A 23,879-nucleotide genomic window follows, 5' to 3' on the forward strand; every position below is an offset into this window, starting at 1 on the left:
TTTTTATTTTGGAGACTGACTTCATATTACTGTGATAAGAGGCAGATTGAAATCCTGGCTTCCTGATGATATATCTTCTTGTATGAACTCTTGTTGATGTAGATTAAGTGGGCTAGCAGATACAGTACTACTCATAAAATAGCTTTTCAGAGCTTTTTATAGTTTAATAAACATTTGCTTATTTCCCAAAAATATCGTGCAAGCATACTAAATATAAAGTCAATAATCTGTACTTTATATACCTATTACCATTGTCTAACAATGTGATTTATCTATTTGAAACTAAATTGACCAAAGACATTAACAAACATGTATGATATGGAAATTTAAGTTTTATGTCTTTATGGAAATATGTTTTAAGTCCTGCCTTTTTGTAATTGAGAGTGATATTTTTACTTGAATATTTAAATTTTATATGTAATTGCAATAATAAGGCAACCTCTGTCATGAACGAATCCTGATTTGGTGAGGTGAAATGTCTTAGTTTATGTTTGTATAAATTGTATACAATATTGTGTAATTTGTATAAAATATTTTATCTGAATTTAGTTCTTTAGGTCAGATGGAAAAACCTCTCCTGCCTAGCCCTACCTCCAATAATTGGAAAATCTACTTACTGACATGTCAAGTCACTTTTCTTGAGGAATAAACTTCTAAACGTAGTAGTCATAGAGTGAGTTTAGACAGAAATTCAGAAACGGTCAACTAAAGTTAACTATACCCCTGTTGTTCACTGTTATCATGGCTTTCGTTTTTCTATCCAGCCAAAAATACTTCTAGTTTTATTCCCTGCAAGTTTAATGCCTTCTTGTTTACATGCCTATTGCATGTTGTCACTTACAAGTAGGAGCTAAACAGTAGGGACACATGGACATAAACATAGAGATAATAGACACTGGGAATTCCAACAGGATTTGGATTATGTATTATATTATTCAAATTAAGTCCTATGTGCCTATCAGTGGAGGTCCATAATAATTATTTCAAAAATAATTTTAAACGTGGAAGTTTGAAATGCATTTTTGGCATATTTTACCAGGAAAAGTTGGAGAGAAGAGCAGAGATTTTCTAGCTGTCCTCTTGGTATGCTTGCTTATGCATTAGCTTGCATAAACTGACACATCCTGTGTCAGCCCTTAAACCCTTAAGCTGAAGTTTGGGGAGGTGAGGAATCTCTGGACATATCCTTAAGTTGATTGATTATCAATTTGAAAGGGCAGTGTATTAGTCTGTTCTCATGCTGCTAATAAAGACATACCCGAGACTATGTCATTTATAAAGGAAAGAGGTTTAATTGACTCACAGTTCTACATTGCTAGAGAGGCCTCGCAATCATGGCTGAAGGCGAATGAGGAGCAAAGTCACATCTTACATGGCGGCAGGGAAGAGGGCATGTGCTTTATAAAACCATCAGATCTCATGAGACTTATTCAATATCACAAGAACAGCATGGAAAAAACCGCCCCCATGATTCAATATCTCCCACGGGGTCCCTCCCACAACCTGTGGGGATTATGGGAGCTACAATTCAAGATGAGATTTGGGTGGGGACACAAAGCCAAACCATATCAGGCAGACCTTATTAATTGTCACCACCATCTTTTTATTGTATTTATCTTATTTTCTAATTTTAGATGCAGAGATTATTTGTTACATGGCTATTCCATGCGTGATGGTAGGAAATGTGCTTCTAGTGCACCTGTCACCCAAATAGTGAACATTATACTCAATAGGCAGTTTATTAACCCTCATTCCCCTGTCGCCCTCCCTCCTTTTGGAGTTTTCAGTGTCTATTATCTCCATCTTTATATCCATGTGCCCCCATTATTTAGCTCCTATTTGTGAGAATGTGAAATATTTGATTTCCTGCTTCTGGGTTTGTTCACTTAGGATAATAGCCTCCAGCTCCATCCACATTGCTGCAAAGGGCATGATTTTATCATTTTTGTGACTGTATGGTATTCCAAGGTGTATATATACTTTTTTTAATCTAATCAACTGTTGACCACCAGCTTTTATTTTATTTATTTATTTATTTTTTGAGACGGAGTCTCGCTCTGTCGGCAGGCTGGAGTGCAGTGGCGCGATCTTGGCTCACTGCAACCTCTGCCTCCCGGGTTCAAGCGATTCTCCTGCCTCAGCCTCCCAAGTAGCTGGGACTACAGGCATGCACCACCATGCCTGGCTGGACCACCAGCTTTTAAGAACAAACTTGATTGACTAATTTTACTAGTTTTTGTGACTCACGACTCATTCAACACTTTTGGGATTAAAAATACATCCTCTGGTTTTGCATCCATGGATTCAACCAAGTGCTGATTGAAAATATTTGAGAAAATGAAAAACAAAAAAAGATAAAAATAATACAAATGAAAAACAATACGGTATAACAACTACATAGCATTCACACTGTATTAAGTATTATAACAACTCTTTAGATAATTTAAAGTATACGGGAGGATGTGCATAGATTATATACACATATGACACCATTTTATGTAAAGGACTTGAGTATCTGCAGATTCTGAGGAGGGTCCTAGAACCAGTGCCCCACAGGTACCAAGGGATGACTGTATTCAGACTGAAACAAAATATTTTAAAACAGATATCATTAGCCCATAGAATATAGTTCTAATACTAACCCTGCTTATAAAACCTTTAAATTGCGTGATATTTTCTTTAAAAAATGGTGATTTTTTAAAAGGCATGATCATGATGGTTGTATTTAATTTTAACTACATGTTCTAAAAGGGTCTCCAAAATAAAATTGAAAAAAAAAACCCATTCACTTTTAAAATACTGAGGTTTTGTTGCCTGTTTATGGAGGGGTTTACAAAAAAAGAAAAAGAAAAGAAAAAGGTTCTTACATGTATCACTACACTGAAGCAATTGCCTTCAGAATACTTAGCATACACTTAAATTTGAGTCTTGTAACATTCTGAGGAACATTTATGATGGGAGGGTTGCAGATGTTTATGGTAATTTAAGGAGGTACAAATCTTAAACGTACATCAGTAGATTATGAATTCAGAAGTGATGATTGGTAGCACTTTATAATCTGCAAATTGATTTGCTAAAGTCTACCCTATAATAGAGGAAAGTGTAATGTCAGATGTAGTAAATTGCAATTTTTGGACATATGTTAATAGTATGCAGTTTCAATCCCTCATTAAAACAAAACAAAACAGCTAAAAGTTATGGTCTTTTTAAAAAAATGATTATGTTGTGTATGCCTGTGTGTGTATTTAAACTGTTATTTACCTGAATATTCTGTCTACTTAACTTTGGATTTCCTCAAATTTTCTAAAGACCAGTTAGAAACAAAATGAGATCTTAAAATATTTTATCATGAGGATGTGGATTCCCTTCCTTTGTGTGTAATATTTTAAGTTACCGTTATCTCTCACCTTCTAGGGCCTTTTATTTATACGTGCTTCAATCTGATACTAGGCGTATGCGGGCTTATTCAAATGTGTGCCACCCACAGCCTGCAGTGCCTGGGACATTGCTGGAGTTCCTTAAAGTCATTTAGACTCTCCATCCTTGGGTTTATACGACACGTTTGTTCCTTCAGTAATTCAGTAAGTATGATCCTCAGTACCTCAGGAGGAACAAAGCTTCTTATGCTTAGAGATGTTAACATTTAGAATCTTCGGAAGGTTAGAAATACTTTAAAGGAGACAAGCATTCTCCTTAAAATGCTAGAATATTTCTATATTTACTTTATAAACATGTTCATGGTTGATAAATAAGTCAGTTTTGGGTCACAAAAAGGGGTTGTGCTGCACACTTCTGCATTCGGAATTATCCTCAACATAGTAAGCTTTCAGGGTGACATGTAGATGGAACTTTTTTAGAAATATATCAGTTTCTCGGGAAAGTGTTGTGGAGTAGAACAGATTTATAGAGCTGGAACCGTATTATACAGAGCTGTAGATCACTGCCGCCGACCAACAAGACCAGATTTTTTTTTCCTTTTTGCAAATATTCACCAAATGTCCTTTGTCTTATCTTTCCTTGTTGAAGTAACAATTCAATTAGTTTTTTTTGTCTGAAAAATCAGACCATTCCCTGTTCTAAATCATTTTTCTTGATTTTTGTTCCTAATCTCATACCATAAACAAATGTTTTTGTTTAGCTGTGTTTGTCAGGAATGACAGATTTAACAGCAAAGCATAAATGTAGATAGGTAGTTAAAAATACAGTACAATAAATCACTGCCTTTACCATGTGTTTGTGAAGGGTTATGATTAAAAATGGGACATGAGTGAGGTAGAAAAAGAAATCCAATAATGTTATTTTAGGAGGATAGTGTTATAAGGTTCAGAATTGTACTCATTATAAAGAGCTTTTTGTTTTTTTTTCCTTTTCTTAAACTATACTTTCAGTTCTGGGACACATGTGCAGAATGTGCAGGTTTGTTACGTAGGTATACATATGCCATGATGGTTTGCTGCACCCATCATCCTGTCACCTACATTAGGTATTGCTCCTAATACTGTCCCTCCCATAACCCCCTACCATCCAACAGGCCCCAGTGTGTGATGTTCCCCTCCCTGTGTCCATGTGTTCTCATTGTTCAACTCCCACTTAGGAGTGAGAACACGCGGTGTTTGGTTTTCTGTAAAGAACATTTTTAAAAGGAAAACAGATACTATAGTTATTACTACTGAATGTTTTTAAAAGTTCTAATAAGTTCATATTTTAAATGTAATATTGTCTTTTGCATGAAGCACCTAGTGTATAGTTATAAAACTCATTGCGGCCTAATTGATGAAATAGGTGGAGTGACAATTTCCACTTGATGAACGTTGCACATGAACTATCACACGTCGAAACAGCAGAAACTTTTTTTTTTTTTTTTTGCTATTTGGTATGCAAGATTGTTTCCTTGCCTTTTTAAAAAATTATTATTATACTTAAAGTTCTAGGGTACATGTGCACAACGTGCAGGTTTGTTACATATGTATACATGTGCCATGCTGGTGTGCTGCACCCATTAACTCGTTGTTTGACATTAGGTATATCTCCTAATGCTATCCCTCCCCCCTCCCCCCACCCCACAACAGTCCCCGGTGTGTGATGTTCCCCTTCCTGTGTCCATGTGTTCTCATTGTTCAATTCCCACCTATGAGTGAGAACATGTGCTGTTTGGTTTTTTGTCTTTGCGATAGTTTGCTGAGAATGATGGTTTCCAGCTTCACCCATGTCCCTACAAAGGACAGGAACTAATCATTTTTTATGGCTGCATAGTATTCCATGGTGTATATGTGCCACATTTTCTTAATCCAGTCTATCATTGTTGGACATTTGGGTTGGTTCCAAGTCTTTGCTATTGTGAATAGTGCCACAATAAACATACGTGTGCATGTGTCTTTATGGCAGCATGATTTATAATCCTTTGGGTATATACCCAGTAATGGGATGGCTGGGTCAAATGGTATTTCTAGTTCTAGATCCCTGAGGAATTGCCACACCGACTTCCACAATGGTTGAACTAGTTTACAGTCCCACCAACAGTGTAAAAGTGTTCCTATTTCTCCACATCCTCTCCAGCACCTGTTGTTTCCTGACTTTTTAATGATTGCCATTCTAACTGGTGTGAGATGGTGTCTCGTTGTGGTTTTGATTTGCATTTCTCTGATGACCAGTGATGATGAGCATTTTTTCATGTGTTTTCTCGCTGCATAAATGTCTTCTTTTGAGAAGTGTCTGTTCATATCCTTCTCCCACTTTTTGTTGGGGTTGTTTGTTTTTTTCTTGTAAATTTTTTGGAGTTTATTGTAGATTCTGGATATTAGCCCTTTGTCAGATGAGTAGGTTGCAAAAATTTTCTCCCATTCTGTAAGTTGCCTGTTCACTCTGATGGTAGTTTCTTTTGCTGTGCAGAAGCTCTTTAGTTTAATTAGATCCTATTTGTCAATTTTGTCTTTTGTTGCCATTGCTTTTGGTGTTTTAGACATGAAGTCCTTGCCCATGCCTATGTCCTGAATGGTATTGCCTAGGTTTTCTTCTAGGGTTTTTATGGTTTTAGGTCTAGCATGTAAGTCTTTATCCATCTTGAATTAATTTTTGTATAAGGTGTGAGGAAAGGATCCAGTTTCAGCTTTCTACATATGGCTAGCCAGTTTTCCCAGCACCATTTATTAAATAGGGAATCCTTTCCCCATTTCTTGTTTTTGTCAGGTTTGTCAAAGATCAGATGGTTGTAGATGTGTGATGTTATTTCTGAGGGCTCTGTTCTGTTCCATTGGTCTATATCTCTGTTTTGGTACCAGAGAAACTCTTTTATATATTTTTAAGACATTATCATATCAAGGTACTTTGGTGTGATTTCCAACAGAATCAGCTAGAAAATGTTTTTTTTTTTTTAAAGACAATGTGATTTGAGTATTTGATTATCATCACTGACCATAACTATAAATCATTTCCATGCTCTTATAATCCAAAAACTACCTGTGGGAAAATTATTAGCAATCACATCTATGCTGAATGTTCATTCATATATAAATTAAAAAGCATTTTCACACAGAGACCTGATTTTCGTGTACATCAGAAATAGAAAAAAACCTAATATGGGTATTGTATTAATAATCACATGTGGTGAAGGAGTGAATAAGTATGTCTGTGACCATAATCTTGAGTAATATCTTACCTTTTAGTAAACAATAAAACTCATCTGCCTTTGCAGCTCTCTAAGGTTTATAAAATTATACTAGAGTGAATTATTTTAATCAGCACAGGAAATTTTGGCTCCAGATCTTTTGTCTTCCGGGAAAACATTGGCTTCCACAGAAGGTGGTCATTTTGAAGGCTGGCAGCAATTTCTGGTTGATGACTGTCACTGAGGATTTCCATCCCTAACAATGGGAAGTATAAATATAATCTGACTGCTGTGGCTAATTTGGGTCCCTTTACAACTGTAAATAACTAGTCCAAGGTTTTTGCTTAAGGTGTCACACCAATGTTACAACTCTTGAATTTTTTCAAGTCAGGAATAGACATCTCCTTCTTACTGCTATGTGAAAGATAATTAATAGATCTTGTCTGTGACTCTTAACTTGGAAAACTGATTTGTTATGGGCAGAGAAATAACAGAGAATAAGAAATCTCAAACTTCGCCGTCTCATGATCATCCCTGTTCCCACCGTGGAATTTGATTTAATGTTCTTCCACCTTGGACTCAGTCAGTGTTTCAATATTAGAAATTCTAGAAGCATGTTCTTGCTACAGTTTCACCCCAAGAACAAGATTATTGCAAAAATCCACTCGATTTCAGGATTTTATTTTCCCTGGTACGATTTGCAGCCACCTGGAAAATGCCATGTTTATTGATGTTATTCTTCTTTATGAAGATTGCAAAAAATCAATGTCAAGGTGACTTCACATGTGCAAATTCTCAGCAACAAGTTAGTTTCATGTCAAAGTTTAAGAAAAATGTAGTTATCATTCCTAAAACCAATTTTAGAGGCTGGAATTGTTTTGCTGAATAAATTCGGGTAAAGTGCATGCTTCCTTTGAACACCTGCATCCTGCATCTCATGGTCAGCAACCAAGTTAATAATTAGGAAATGCATCACATTTCAGCTGAGTTGTTTGAGCTCTCTGTGTTTAAGTACAGTCTCATTATTCAGATTGGGATTTTCTTTTTTTGGTAAGATGTATTTTTTACTTTTAAAGGAACCTGTAGTCATTGTTCATTCTGTAACTAAAGGTGGACACAGATATAAAATATTGCTTGCTTGTATTTTCTGTATTTGACCAGGAGTTATAAACAGAGTTGTTTGATAGTAGAGACGTGTTCTGTTGAAATTTGTGAAAAAAACATATTTTATCTAGATGAACCTGTTTACCAAATACTTTTTTGATATACAGCTGGAAGCACCAGAAATTTCCCTCCTGGAGAAAGTAAAGTCACACTTATTAATTGTATTAGTTCTATGCAGCTGCTGTAACAAATTACCTCTAATGGCTTGGTGGCTAAAACCCCACAGATCCATTATCTTATAATTATGTAGCCTAGAAATTCAACAAGGGTCTCGGTGGGCTCAAATCAAGGTATCAGCAGGACTGAATTCCTTTCTGGAGGCTCTAGACGGTCCATTTCCTTTCTTTTTCTGTCCGACAGGGGCCACCCGCATTCTTTGGCCTGTGGTCCCACAGCATCCTCAAAGCCAGCAACATTGTTCTCTCTGTTTCTTTCTTCCATAGTCACATCTCCCTCTGACTCTAGCTCTTCAGCTTCTCTTTCCCATTTTAAAGGACCATTCTGATGTCATTGGGCTTGCTAGGATGACTCCAGATAATCTACCTATTTTGAGGCCAACTGGCTAGCAACCTTAACTTTCCCTGTGCTATGTAACCTAACACATTCACAGGTTTACAGAGATTAGAATGCGGACATTCTTGGGGGATACGGCCTAGTTCTGCCTACCACAAAAATGGAGCCGACTTTTAAAACGATCTTTGAAAGGCATAACTGATTTTTGGGTGCAACAGTAAAATTTAAATATTAATAAGATAATCAAAACAGCACGTCTAAAATAATTTGTTTAAAAAGTTAACTTAAAAATTTCAGTTGAAACACAATTCTTTTTTTATCAGAAATCCTAGCAGTTATGTGCTGTCCGACTACTTCACTAATGTTATCCCCAAACAATTACAGGTGTAAGAGTCCCTATAGTTTTACAACATTAGCAAAACATTGTACCAGGTTTTGTCAGTCATAAAATGAGAAATTTCAGATCCAAGTTTCTCCCTCCTTCATTGATATGAAGTGAAGTCAATACTCAATCTTACCTGGCATTCTTCTTCTTACTTGGGATTAGCAACATATGCTTATATGAGGGTTATAGGCCTGTGTTCTAGATGCAAGGGAAATTGGGTTTGTGCTTTCATCTTAGAGAAGAATTCATAAGGTGAAATTTTCCCAGACACAGGCACAGTATTCAAAGAAGTGCAGATCAAAAAGCATGAACAGTGTTAGCTATAGGGCTGTCAGAACATAATCGTTGCTTGACCCTAGCAAATCATAGCTTTGCTTTGTTTTTCCCCCAGATAATGCCTTCTAGACCACCAATTAACATGACTTTGGATGGTGAGAAAGCAGAGAAAGCATTTGGGGAGATTTCAAAATTGTTAAAATCATGTATGTTGGAGTTAATATAGGAGAAAATTATGCCTACTGATACTAATATTTGTCTATGTCATATTTAACAATCAGAGTTCATTTAAGTGATTTTCTATTCATAATTTAGAAATCAATTACTGTAAGTTCTTGATTAAGCTTATTAGATTCATTCATTCTAAAAGCCTGGTTACATTTTGTCACGTATCAGCTCATTTAAACAACTGATACTCAAATACTTAACCTATGTTTATGCAAGGTAACACCAACTATAGTCTTTAAAGAGGGAATGAGTCACCATATTTGGCAGCTATGCAAAAGTTTTGCATTGTTAATCATGGGCATAATGTAATGTGGCAGAGGGCATTGGGCCTTTTGAGTTACTGGGCAAAGTCTAAAAATAGCTACCATTCGCTGAGTCCAGAGCATAGCCCTTGCTCTAAGAATTTTTTTTTATGCTGCCCTCCTCCCTTTTTTTTTTTTTTTTTTTTGAGACAGAGTCTCACTTTGTTGCCCAGGCTGGAGTGCAGTGGTGCAATGAGGGCTCATTGCAGCCTTGATTCCCTTTGGGCTCAAGCAATCCTCCCACCTCAGACCCCCGGGTAGCTGGGACTACAGGTGTTGCCACCACACATGACCAATTTTATTTTTTTTTTTGTAGAGATGAGACCTCACTCTGTGATCCAGGCTTGTCTTGAACTCCTGGCCTCAAGCTATCCTCCCATTTCGACCTCCCAAAGTGCTGGGATTACAGGCATAAGCCACTGTACCCAGCCTATGTTAACTTTTCTTTCTACCAAACTTTTGAGATAGGTGCTAAGCTTATTCATATACTGAGATATAACTTGACAAAGGTCACTCAGCAGACTTACGGCAGAGTAAAATCTCTGTACATCTGTTTTGTCTCCTGAGTACATGTGCTTTGTTTAATACCCTACCTTTAAGTGGAATTGGTGTGTGTGTGAATATAACTAAGCAAATTATACCACAAGAGTGATCCTCTTGTGATTATTTCTTGTTACATAAGCCTCCTTTATAGCAGACTGGAGAGTTTCCTCTAGCTTTAGAGAAGTAAGCTGCTATGTTTTGAGAGGGCCATATGGCTAGGATCTGAAGGTGGCCTCCAAGAGTTGAAAGCAACTCTTGTTGACAACCAGCAGAGAAACAGGGACGTTAGTCCTCTAACTGCAAGAAGCTGAATTCTGCCATCAATCAGCATGAGACTGGAAAAAGACCTCCAAGTTTCATGTGAGAATTGCAGACTGGTCGACACCTTGATTTTAGCCTCGTGAGACCCAGAGCAGAGGATCCAGTTGAGCCACACTCAGATTCCTGACCCATGGAAAATGAAATAATGCACATGTGTTGTGTTACGCTTCTAATTTTGTTGCAATCTGTTATGCAGCAGGGGGAAACTGACACATATTATGAAGGTTACACAGCTGATGAGGGGCTAAGTATTTTGCTGAGGAAGCTCGGCTGCAAATCCTCTGGCCTCTCCCATTATAGATGGTTGCCTTCAAATTCGAGGAGTCAGCAGTGAACCAGTCCAGGGAACTAGCATAACCCTCATCCTCTGGGCCAAGCTACTAGTTAGTTCCACTGTCATTAGAGAATTATGGTTTGGTCGTCTGATGACCAAATTTAAAGGCAAATTATCGGTGATTTGAAATCTTTCTGAATACTAATATATGATTAGCTCTCTAACAATCCTTAAAAAGAAAGATTTTTCTAATAATTACTTTTATTCCTTTAGCAAATATAGGTACATCTGAATCAGGTCTTTTAATTTTAAACTGATTTTCTTTTAATGCAAAATAAAAATTGGGGGCCTGAAAGAATACGTACAATGTAGAAGCACAATAGAGCTAAGATATTTTAGGAAGTGTCTATTCAGGGCAACTTGAATCTATGCTCCTGGAAATAACATTTTAAAAATAAAAAAGAGAACTAAATATTTTAAAAGGTGTATGGCCTAATAATACCTATCTTTTCAAATTTTATTTCAAATGTGCCATGCTGCCATAAAAGAAAGGTATGTTTTTTTTCTTTGTTTGTTTGTACTTGACTTCTATATCTTTATCACAGGAGTATAACAAAGATTATATGTATAGTCATTAATCAATTTGCATTCCAGATTGTTGTTATATTGAGTCCATATATAAGGAAATAGATAAATTGAAACAACTTAAAGAAATGAAGCAAAAGTGGTTAAAAAATATAATAGCATAAAAATTATTGTAAGAAACGAAAAATTTGTAGCCCATAAAGATTTCATTAACGTAGTGATAGACACAGGGTCCGTATCTCTCCGTTGTCAGAGTTAACTAGATTTCCTCCCAAAAAATGCTTTAAACAATCATTGTGGTTGCTTGTCCTAGAATTATAGAATATGTTTATCTTTGCTTAATTGTAAAGTAGTAATTAGTGCTTATTATCAAGATATTTTAAATAACGTGTGAGAACAATTTACAATCTCAAGGAAGATGACTACAAAGCAGCTTTTAAAAAACTGTGTATATGATTCAAAAATCATTTGTAAAGACAACAATCGTGTTGTGTTGAATAATTACTTCCAAATCGATACCAAGGATTGTTGGCCACTAATTAACCATATTTTGCACTATAAGAAACAAAATCTTTGGCAAATTCTGTCTGTAAAAGCATCAGAAACCTAAAAAGCCTCTACTTAGAAAATAAAATTTCCCTTATAATAACCTTTCCTCCAAAGGGGTATATTTTTATCGTGTTAGGGAAGAAATAAAAATTATCTGACAAAGTAAAATTTTAAATGCATAAAAATACAGCCTGATATGGGTTTTCATATTCATACCAATTTTTAAACTAAATATATGCATATATATATATATATATACACACACACACACACACACATATATGCTGCCATTTGAACTTTTACTTAGACACATTGATTCAGTGAAGTGGTTATTCCGAATTTTGTCTGAAATATTTTAGACTAACTATTTAAAGAATAGTCCCTATATTGAAAAATTGTTCATCCCATGGCAGTGCAGATGATAATCTTTCTCTACTCCTGTATTATTCCCTGCTCACAACAGCTGCTCTTAATTGAACCCTAAGTACAATTTAGGATTGTTTTCTTTTGCTTTGTGTTCCAAGAATTCTCACTTTAAATCCATCTAAGTTTACAACAGCCTCTGTAGAGAGCACAATTTATCATGTAGCTTTTATACAAATGTGACATGATCTCATTATATTTCTGCCAATGGATTTTATCGCTTTAATAATCCTCTGCAATATTTATAGAATGTCATGATGAATCATATTATATTTATCATATCACACAATAAATAGCATGACATGCTAATAACTCACTCCATTTTGGAGAGTGTTGAAATTATTCTTTGTAAGCTTGCATCAGAATGATTAGTCAGCATCCAGTCTCTTCATCAAATCTGTAGTCTTACACCAATTTATAACTTAGAATGGATAATGCAAATGAATACTCAAAATTATTTAATTATTTGCTAATTAATATTTTATATAAGTTAACTTCTTTAGTTGTACAAAATATTAAATTATGAAACCAAATATTTTTTATAATGAACCATTTTCTTAAGAATAATACCATACACATAAGACTAATAAGTCTTTGCAAAAACTGAGACGTTTATTGAACATTTTTCAAATTAGCAAGAATAAATTTAAGAGAAAACTTTATTTTAAGGATATTAGAATCCACAGAGAAGAAAGGAATAGAGAAATATGATGTAGTCTGCCAATTTTATATGTGAAAAAACAGGCTCACCTATGTTAAGGAATGCAATCAGTTAGACTGACAAAGAAATGAAATTAGAAATTAGGTTTTCAGACATTTATCTTAGTGGTACTTTATAGTAAGTTCTTTTCTGTTCTCTTTAAAATTTCATGTTAAGTTTTAAGAATTTAAGAAATAATATTTTATATAAATATTAAAAGATAAACTGATAGATATAATCAATCAAGTTAGTTTAGATTGCATCAGAATCTTTTGGAATCCGGCTGTTATCTTCTTTACTGCGTGTTTGAAGGCAGCAATTTCTTTTCAATTGTCTTTTTGCTTTAATGTGAATTCTTGATTAGCTCTTTCGAAACAAAGACACTTTCCATGGACCAATACGAGTCTCCAGCTCAATGACTGTAGGGTTCCTGAGGTTGTATGGCTGACCTAGGAAGCCCAAGGCAATAGCTGAGCAAAGTGGTTCAGGCTGTGAATTCTGGAGTCGGCTTTTTTGGTTTGAATCCCAGATTTGACACAAATCAGAAATGTGATCACAGGCCAGTTATCTGATTTTTCTAAGCCCCAGTTCCCTTCTGTTAAAAATGGGGATAATAAAGAATACAACACAGCTCACATCTGTTGTATGATTAATTATTGTATATCCAGATCAAAGGAGGACAATATCTGCATAATAATCATCAACAAATAACAGCTATTGTGTATACTAGTAACAGGGACTAAGAGGAAACTTTTTGAACAAATGTTTGGAAAACATGGTAGAGATTGGCAACCAAATTTAGTCAAATAGTTTACAGAATTCCTGTGATTCACTGCTTTTCTTTGCAATAGAATATACCAGAGCCTTGGAATTGTTTAAAAAAAAAACTATTGTTTACCTGAAGAGCCATAAATATATCAGGCTCCATACAATTAAGTAGAAAAGGAATCTCTTTTTTATATTATTCTTATCCTGTAGCATTTATCTGTACTTGGTGTCATATCAGAAACATTTCTGAGAGGGCCTGGTTTCTTCCAATTACGAAGTAGGAAATGTATTTTTTTGTAAACTTTCACCAATGCTCTGGTTACCAATATGAGAAATCTCATTGAAAACTACAATACCCTCTAGTGTATGTGATTGCATATTGTTTAAACATTAATGTTGTTTTAGGATTTTTATGCAAAGCAGTAAAAATTTGAGGTTAAGCCCTAAAATATCATTTTCTTCATTTATCTGGCAAACTTACTGAGCATGTAATATGTGATAGATAGTAATTTAGCTGCTGGATATATAGCAGTGAACAATGGGCGAAAATTTGTGTTCTCTTAAAATCTGTTATTTAGAGGGGTAAGACAATTATCAAAGAAAATATTTAAAACTCTTAATATGTCATGTATTGGTAAGTGCTAAGGGGAAGAAATACACATGGAGGGTGGAGGGTTACAAGGTCAGGAAAGACTTCATTAAGCAGGTGAAATGTGAGCAAAGATGCAAAGGAACAGAGAAGACAAGCCATGCAGGATAGCCTAGTTGTTAAGAGTACAGACTTTGCAGGTAGAGAGGCCTGCAGGTGTCTGGTGTGTTTGAGGGAGGGTAAAGAGTTCTGTCTGACTGGGCTGTAGTCAGCTGAAGGACAGTGAGAGCAGAAGGAGACAGTGGGGTAATGGAGCCAAATTACATAGTTCCTTGTAGGCCTCTGTAACATCTCAGGCTTTTACTTTGAATGAGATGGAAAGCCACTGAAGACTTTTTATCCAGCCATACCTTATGATCTGGCTTAATATGAGAAAATATCACTGTGGGTGCTATGGAGAAGGTGCCCTAAGAGGCCACAGTGTGTTCAGAGGAAATGCTAAGCCTTCTACCTGTGTGCCAGACCCTATCGCCTCTCAACTAATGCAGGAACATTATTCCACCAACTTTTCCCTTTCTTCTGTATCATCAATTCTCCTCTTGCTAATTAATCATATTCTTCATATGCAAACATGCTACAATTATTCTTATTTTAAAATACCTTTCCATATTCTACAAATCTCTCAAGATACTGCCTCCTTTCTCTGATCCTGAGAGCAAAACTCCATGCACCCATTGTACCCAAATCCTTTCATCTTGGTTTTTAAAGATTCCACCCCAATCTGCCTTCTCCTTTTCTACTTTCCAAAATTTGTTGTTGCCAAGGACAACATTGATCTCCATATTCTTCAACTTTTAGTCCTTTTCACAGAATTTGACATAGGTAATCATTGACTTCTCCTTAAAACATATTTGTCACTTGGGTTCCAGGACACAATATTGTCAATTCTGTTTACCTTATTAGCTGCTGCTTCCTAGGTTGCTTCGTTGACCACCATCTTCCTGATTTCTCAATTACAGCACAGAAGGGATGATTCTGGCATTTATTTCCTCTATTTAAATGCATTTTCTTTTTATCTCAGATGGTGTCATGCTTTAACTCCTATGCCTATACTGCTAATTTTCAAGTTTTTAATCCCCAGCCTTCATTGTGCTGTAGAACTCTGGAATTGCACATTGAGCCACCTAGTTGATATTACTTCTTGAAATCTAATAAGTAAATCAAGGTTATTATTTGCAAAATTGACCCTCTGATTTTCTCCCTAAACCTGGTTCTCCTGCAAGTTGGCCAGCTCAATAAATGACAATTTTATTCTTTGATTATTTAAACCAAACTCTATGAAGTTATCCTTACCTGTTATTTCTATTTTTCCCAGATTCAATCCATCAGGAAATCCTGCAAGTCTGCTTTTAAATTGAATACCAGTTGAAGTAATTTACACTGACACTACACTGGTATAATCCACCATCAGCTCTCAATGGAATATTGCCTTAGTTTCCTATTTGCATCTAGAGCTGATGAAGCCAGACAGCAGGCTTATTGCTAGTTTTGTTTTGTTTTTTCCTGAAAGAAATAAATTATTGTAATTTGGTGGGTCTTAAATAACTGACTTAGAAATTATGTAATCTCATTAAAAATACCTACACTTTTTTTTAATGAAAATTAGAAACATCCTAAACTGTATTTAGTAAAGTCTTGACAAGTTCTTTCTGTGTGAGTTTTAATGGTGAGCTCTTGCTCAAGAACAAAGAACACGTTCAGACACGTTAGCTAAGGGAAAGTCTAAGCTAAACTCAGAGAGAAGAGGTGATGCGGGAAGTCAGGGACCCCGAAGGAAGGGACCGGCTGAAGTCATGGCAGAAGAACGTGGATTGTGAAGATTTTATGGACATTTATTGGTTCCCCAAATTAATACTTTTGTAATTTCTTATGCCTGTCTTTACTGCAATCTCTAAACATAAGTTGTGAAGATTTCACGGACACTTATCACTTCCCCAATCAATACCCTTGTGATTTCCTATGCCTGTCTTTACTTTAATCTCTTAATCCTGTCAGATGAGGAGGATGTATGTCACCTCAGGACCAAGTGATAATTGCATTAACTGCACAAATTATAGAGCATGTGTGTTTAAGCAATATGAAATCTGGGCACCTTGAAAAAAGAACAAGGTGACAGCAATGTTTAGGAAACAACAGAGATAACCTTAAACTCTGACCGCTGGTGAGCCGGGCGGAACAGAGCCATATTTCTCTTCTTTCAAAAGCAAATGGGAGAAATATCACTGAATTCTTTTTCTCAGCATGGAACATCCCTGAGAAACAGAATGCGCACCTGGGGGTGGGTCTCTGAACTGGCCCCGCTGGGCGTGGTCATCTCTTATGGTCGACATTGCAGAGATGAAATGGACTCCAGTCTCCCATAGCGCTCCCAGGCTTATTAGGAAGAGGAAATTCCCACCTAATAATTTTGGTCATACCGGTTGGTCTCAAAACCTGTCTTCTGATAAGATGTTATCAATGACAATGGTGCCCGAAACTTCATTAGCAATTTTAATTTCGCCCCTGTCCTGTGGTCCTGTGATCTCACCCTGCCTCCATTTGCCTTGTGATATTCTATTACCTTGTAAAGTACTTGATGTCTGTCACCCACACCTATTCGCACACTCCCTCCCCTTTTGAAAATCTCTAATAAAAACTTGCTGGTTTTTGTGCCTTGTTTTAAAGCTGGGCATCACGGAACCTACTGACATGTGATGTCTCCCCCAGACGCCCAGCTTTAAAATTTCTCTCTTTCATACTCTGTCCCTTTATTTCTCAAGCCGGCCGGCACTTAGGGAAAATAGAAAAGAACCTACAGAATATCAGGGCAGATTCCCCGATAAAGAGGGCTATTGCTTTATTTGAATTTGCGATTCTTTGAGAGTCTTAATGTCACAAAAACAAGTGTAAGAAGAAACCATACAAATATCTCATTAGCCATCTAGTTTTTAATATACTGTCTAACCAAGGGTTGCATTTCTTGAGTCAAAGGTAGCATTTTATGATTCATAATTTCTACCATCGTGAAAATTTTAAATTTGGTTATAAGATTTGATTGGTTCTCCTTCATAATTGCAATTTCAGGGCCTGTAGTTTGTCTGGGTTGATAATTATCCAGATGAATGATTTATCCATTTAGATAAACATCAACTGGTTCTAATAATTTGTGATTACTGTTTATGTCAGGTTGCTTAATCATAAATGCTTTCTTGAGATCTCCTCTTTGTCAAAACTGTTCTTTAGATTCCCACAAAACACTTTTGGAGTTAGAATTTTCCCCATCATTTCTAAAGATAAATGGAAGAACTCAGAAATTAATTTGACCTCTTTGCTGCCTTGCCATCCTACTTAATTACTACAGAGTTAACTATAAAAGCTATTATCTCATCAGTAACTATCTAATTTATAATATCCTATGTTAAGTATAAAATGTTATGAACTGGTTGGGTTATCTGGCTTTATGTTACATAATTACCCATTCAAATTTTTATTTCAACCCGGTTTATGTGCTTTGCAACATTTAGGATATATTCGTATTTTTAGGTATTTCTTGTTTTAGTAGAGACTGATGTTCTTTAAATACAAGCTTTTACTTTGATTTCTGTGAGCATTGTGAGCAATTTGCTCATTTTCTAATTGGACTTTTTCAGGTCATAGAAAAATTAAGGAATGATATTGTCATTTAAATTCACTAAGAGAGTTGGAAAACACCAGTAGTGATTTACAAGTTAAGGAAAGTAAACAAATGCTTTAAAAATATATATTTTTTAATGATTATAATCTTATTATTATTAATTAAAGGCTGATTTTTAAGAATGGAAACAAATGTAGATTTGTAGATTCTTAATGTCAAGCTAACACCTCTTTCTGGTAGTTTAATTTACTTTGGTTCACTTTCTTCTTCATGTAACAGTAAAAACTGTTTTGTGGAACACACTTCAATACCAAAAAAAGCTTGTTAATAGTTGTTCTACAGTGTATATTCTCAAATCCATGTTATACCACATCTTTTCATACTTTGTATGTCAGTGGTTTAGGACATAAAAAAATGATGTTTCTGAAAACACTTGTCATTTTTTCACACATACTGTGTTCTAGCATTCTAGAAGTGTTTTGGTAGATTTAAAGATTGGTTTGCTCTGTCACACTACAATCTAACAAAGTTTTCCTTGGCTTTTAAATCTAATCTCCGAGGCTGGATAGTAGACTTTCTTTCCCCCGCAAAAAAAAATCTTTGTTGGTTTTTTTTTCCTTGAGGCATATCAAATTCTTATTTCCTTTAGGATATAAAGAAATAGAGATTCAAAACATTGTGTCGAAACTTTTTCATATTTTACCCGCTATTTTGTGGAGAAATGTTTCAAAAAGTAGCCAATGCTATATTTCTTAGTTGTATTTTATTTTTACTTCATATTATGTTGAATATAAAATAAAACTTGAGAGATGCATTTACCAGTTTATTCAATAAGGCCTTTTCTTTATATATACTCCTAGATAAATTTTAGCAGAAAAGTCAGAAACTTATACTAAATTAAAGCTTAGTTTTTTTTTTTTTTTTTTTTTTAAGACCTACAAACTCCTCTTGTATCAGCACACTTCATATTATGGCTTAAGCTGTTATCAGAAATAGTATTTCTTAATATCATATATTATTCTTTAAAGTGCAACAATTTAATACAACCATATTTATTAAGACCCTCACAGATCAAGAGCTGAGGGTGTTTATTAATGAAACATAAGAGATGACAGACATAGGGCCAATGGCCTCAAGCGATGTTCACGAAACCCCAGTGCAGGAATGTAGGCAGGCCTCAGAGGCAGTAAAGTTGTACTAAGAAGTACAAAGTTGACAGTTGTTTCTCTACCTATTCAGACCTCTGTTTCCTCATTTGTCAAATGAAATCAATAATAGAAAGTACCTCCCAGGACAAATGATGTGATGGATATAAAGCATTCTTACACTTTGGCACATAATAATTTTTCAGTGTTCCACAAGAAACCTTTATTTTGTTTTATTTTATTTTGTCCCTATTCTTTCCCCAGTCACTTGAAATGTTGGAATGAAGGTGAGTAGACTGATCTGCTTACTGCTCTTGTATCGTGGCTGAAATTTGTAGGGGAGGCTGCTCTCCATAATTAAGTCTATTATCATTATTTTATATGTGTGCCTTTAATATTTTTAAAACATTTAATTTATTTAAACACTTAATTAAGCCTAACTGATTTGTGAACTCCTCAGAATGAGTATTCTTCCTTTTTTTTTTTTTTTTTTTTTTTGAGACGGAGTCTCGCTCTGTCACCCAGGCTGGAGTGCAGGGGCGCGATCTGGGCTCACTGCAAGCTCCCCTCCTGGGTTCCCGCCATTCTCCTGCCTCAGCCTCCGGAGTAGCTGGGACTACAGGCGCCGCCACCATGCCCGGCTAATTTTTTGTATTTTTAGTAGAGACGGGGTTTCACCGTGTTAGCCAGGATGGTCTCGATCTCCTGACCTCGTGATCCACCCGCCTCAGCCTCCCAAAGTGCTGGGATTACAGGTGTGAGCCACCGCGCCCGGCAGAGTATTCTTCTTAAAATGTTAAATTAATAAGAAAATTAAGCACAATATAAGGAAGACAGTTATATAAAAACTGAACAATAAGTTAAATTGGAGTGTAGTCAAAGGCACTTGGGACGCTAGAGCTGTTATAAGTGAGCTTTGAATTTATGTCAAGAGTCCTGGTAGATAGAAAATTAAGAGTCTTTGTATCTTACCATCTTATAAAATAAGTTATACAGGTTCAACTAGAGAGATAAGCAGTGTCCTGACAAATGTGAACAGGGGTTCCCTTTCTAGTAAAGGCACTGCCTTGAGCTTGCCCTCCAATATGGTGTCTCTGTGGGGCCCGTGTGGAAATGTGAAGCTGAGGCTCCAGGTCCATGAAGGTCATTTCTCACTCTTCAGTTTCATCAGATAATATGGCGTCTCTGTGGCACCTGTGTGGAAATGTGAAGCTGAGGCTCCAGGTCCATGAAGGTCATTTCTCACTCTTCAGTTTCATCAGATAATATGGCGTCTCTGTGGCACCTGTGTGGAAATGTGAAGCTGAGTCTCCAGGTCCATGAAGGTCATTTCTCACTCTTCAGTTTCATCAGATAATATGGCATCTCTGTGGCGCCTATGTGGAAATGTGAAGCTGAGACTCCAGGTCCATGAAGGTCATTTCTCACCCTTCAGTTTCGTCAGATAATATGGCATCTCTGTGGCGCCTGTGTGGAAATGTGAAGCTGAGGCTCAGGGTCCATGAAGGTCATTTTCACGCTTCAGTTTCAGCAGGTAATATGGCAGGGGTTAGGAGAAGCTACACCCAGTCTCAACATTTCAACTCTGCTGCAATGAGAAAGGAAATAAGCCAAGGAAAACGCCTTACTTCATTAAGGCAGGGGCAAGAGAGAAGAAGAGCACCATGGTTTGCTCATGATGTAAAAATATTCAGCCAGACGGCCCACAAGTAAATGTGGCCCGATTAATTGGTAATGTGTAATCAGATTAGAATTTCTTCCCTTCTTAGAGGAGTAAGAAATGGGTAAAGAGATGGACAGAGGTGCCAAAACATATCTTCTTTCTTAATATCTCATCAGGAAAAGTAGTTGATTATGAGTAAAAAGGAAGGAATTAAATGAAGTTAAACCAATATTAAGTGAGATGGATCCATATGTTAGGTGAAATACTTGCCATTAATCTGGAGGAATTAATATAAAGTAAAATATAAGACTGTTCATAGTAAAATAGTCAATAAAATGAATATAAAGGCAGACAGCCCACATATGCTAGTTTTTTAATGAAAAAAGAAAGTTCTATTTCAGATATGGCCCTTCAAAGTATATGTAAAGAAGACACAACATAAATTGATCAAAAAATGGTAAAGTAACGTGTCAGATTACTTTTAAAAAATGTTCCTTTAAGCAAAAGTTAATGAAATGATGGTAGTTGTATATAAAGAAAGAAATATGTGACAATAGGGTTTTTCATATTCACTAGAAACATACCTGAGGGATGAGACCTAACCCATTAGGAATGAATACGAACAGAAATGGAAGACATTCAGACACAAGTGATAATTTGTGAGATACGAGCTTGATCGTATTTATCCTGCTGAGTTCTTTGTTGAAACGACATTGCTTCCCTGCATGATCTTCCCGCAGCCTGTTTGAATTGTCCTCTGCTTGTGTGGAGCCCTGTCACCCATGCTTTCTGTCCCAGGGCCACCTTGTGATGGCTCATCCAGTATCTACTATCCACTAGCCAGTAACTTCCAAGGCTGAGAGTGGCCAGGGGAGGAAGAAAGATTGTGTCCTTATTACCAGGAAAGCAAGGTACACTGGTAATAGCTACAGCCTGAATGTGACAGAATGCAGAGTAGAGAATCTCTGACATCTTTCCACATCTAGGAGTTTCTATACGCTCTTCCTCTGTCTTTGCCTCCTGTCTGGAGTTAAATGAGGGATATTTTTAAAAATGTTCTCCTGAAGACTTTTCCTATTTTTTTTTTTTGCTAGGGTTCCTGTTTTCCATATAAGAAGTATCAAAAGCATAGATGTGCTATTTGCAAAACTAATTTAAAATTTCTTAGATTGAATTAAATGTAACATTTTACACAATGTAATGCCTTTTTAAACCAGGTATCACTCCATTCAAATCAATGATTCGCTATAGTATCCCAATAGTGTAGACAAACAAATGAGCATCTAAAATCTGATGACATCTCTTCCTTAATGGCTCCCATGAGTCAATAGAAAGAGCAAAACAGAAGGAAAAGCAACATCTATAAAGGCCACGTTAGTGCCAGGAAATTTGTGTCCATCATTGTATTCAAGCCTGGCAATAACACTATGAGGCAATTGTCTTGTACTTACTTACAGGGCAGATAATAAAACAGGATCAGGAAGATACAGTAACTTGTCCTAGCTCTAAGCAACTAATTGATGAAAAAGTTTGGATTCAAATTCAGAGCTGTCCAATTCCATATTCTGTACTAATTCCAAATTCTTTATTACTTAAGACATTATTTTAGCAAATAGCTCAATGAAAACTTCTCACAGAGCAAAAAGGTTATTGCATTAATGCTCACATGTACATTTGACCAATAATATGTTGTCCTTTTATGTGACTGTAATTGTACTCACATTGAAATGTTTTTCCAATGTTGGTTATAGGTGGGGTTTGAATATCCTTTACTCTCCTGCACCTCCCTTTGAGATCAATTGCATCCATTTGCTGGATGGTTCACTTAGGTTATGTAAATCTATAACCATGTATCAGAGTTTTTTTGGTCTGAATTGCTATCTCTAAATAAGTAACCCAGAAGAAAATTGCATTGGCCTTTCACCAGCACAACTGTTTTAGTCTTAAGACACCAGCAAATATATCCTCTGTTTCAGTGACCGATGAAAGGCCATATTAACTCACAGTTGGCTATGGCTGGCATTTTAGCATAATATAAAAAATGGAAATCATAAAGAATCCTATGGACATTTTATACTATAGACATTATTTTTATAGAGGGTGGAGGTGCTTCATTTATGCATTCTAAGGAACAAAATTTAGCTAGTAATTAACAGTATTTAACCTGCGTAAAGTCTTTTATGCAAGCTATAAAATTAATTTTATTACAGAAATTGCATTACACTTAACAGCTGATGACCTATCTTACTACAGTAATGTATTTTTCATTAAAATGAAACATTGTGTTTCAGAAGCAGGAGCCAGGAATCAGGGCTTGAATTGCAAACTGCCACATGTGTTATATAGAAGTGCTGTCTTCCAAAAGAGCATATAACCTGGAATTTCTCAGTTTATGACTGCATCAAGATGAGCAGATTTAAACTCTAATTAAAGAGATGCCATACATTGTCTTTTTACAACTTGGGTGACTTTAACTGTTGTACTGTCGAACTAGCCCTGGTAAATTATAACTGTTGTTTTGGTCTTTTATGTAAGCTCAGACATCTAGGTTGGATTTATCCTGAAGTTGGAGTATTGGCCAGTATTTTTCTGTTTAATTCGGGCTCTGCTTCTCTACTGCAACGTTTTACTCCCTGGTAGTGCAAAGTGAATTTTGTTTGTTTTTATTTTAGTTGTTGTTGATTATCCCCAAAAACATAATTTTCAGTCGTACACAATAAATGCAGTATGAATGGCAACTTCAATAATTAATTGAGTCCATGAATGGAGTGATTATATTTTAAATGTTTCCCATAATGTGTAGAAAAGCAAAACAAGGTGCAACTAGGGATTGGGGAATTTGGAAATCTTACATAAATTTCATAATATTTTAAAATCTTAATGAGGCCGCACCCGGCTCATGCCTGTAATTTCAGCACTTTGAGAGGCCGAGGTGGGTGGATCACTTGAGGTCAGGAGTTCGAGACCAGCCTGGCCAACATGGTGAAACCCCGTCTCTACTAAAAATACAAAAATTAGCCGTGTGTGGTGGCAGGCACCTGTAGTCCCAGGTACTCGGGAGGCTGAGGCAGGAGAATTGCTTGAACTCCGGAGATGGAGGTTGCAGTGAACCAAGATCGTGCCACTGCACTCCAACCTGGGTGACAAAGCGAGACTTCATCTCAAAATAATATT

At 36.1% G+C, this 23,879-nt stretch overlaps 1 protein-coding gene across 8 annotated transcripts in view; it reads left to right on the plus strand.

Annotated features, from left to right (window-relative positions):
* Positions 1-23,879, plus strand: part of ROBO2 (roundabout guidance receptor 2) — a 1,748,072-nt gene that overhangs the window by 146,947 nt on the left and 1,577,246 nt on the right. The gene's annotated exons all lie outside the window — the stretch shown is intronic.

This window comes from Pan troglodytes, chromosome 2 (genome assembly GCF_028858775.2).
Source record: "Pan troglodytes isolate AG18354 chromosome 2, NHGRI_mPanTro3-v2.0_pri, whole genome shotgun sequence".
In the NCBI taxonomy this organism is placed as follows: Eukaryota; Metazoa; Chordata; class Mammalia; order Primates; family Hominidae; genus Pan; species Pan troglodytes.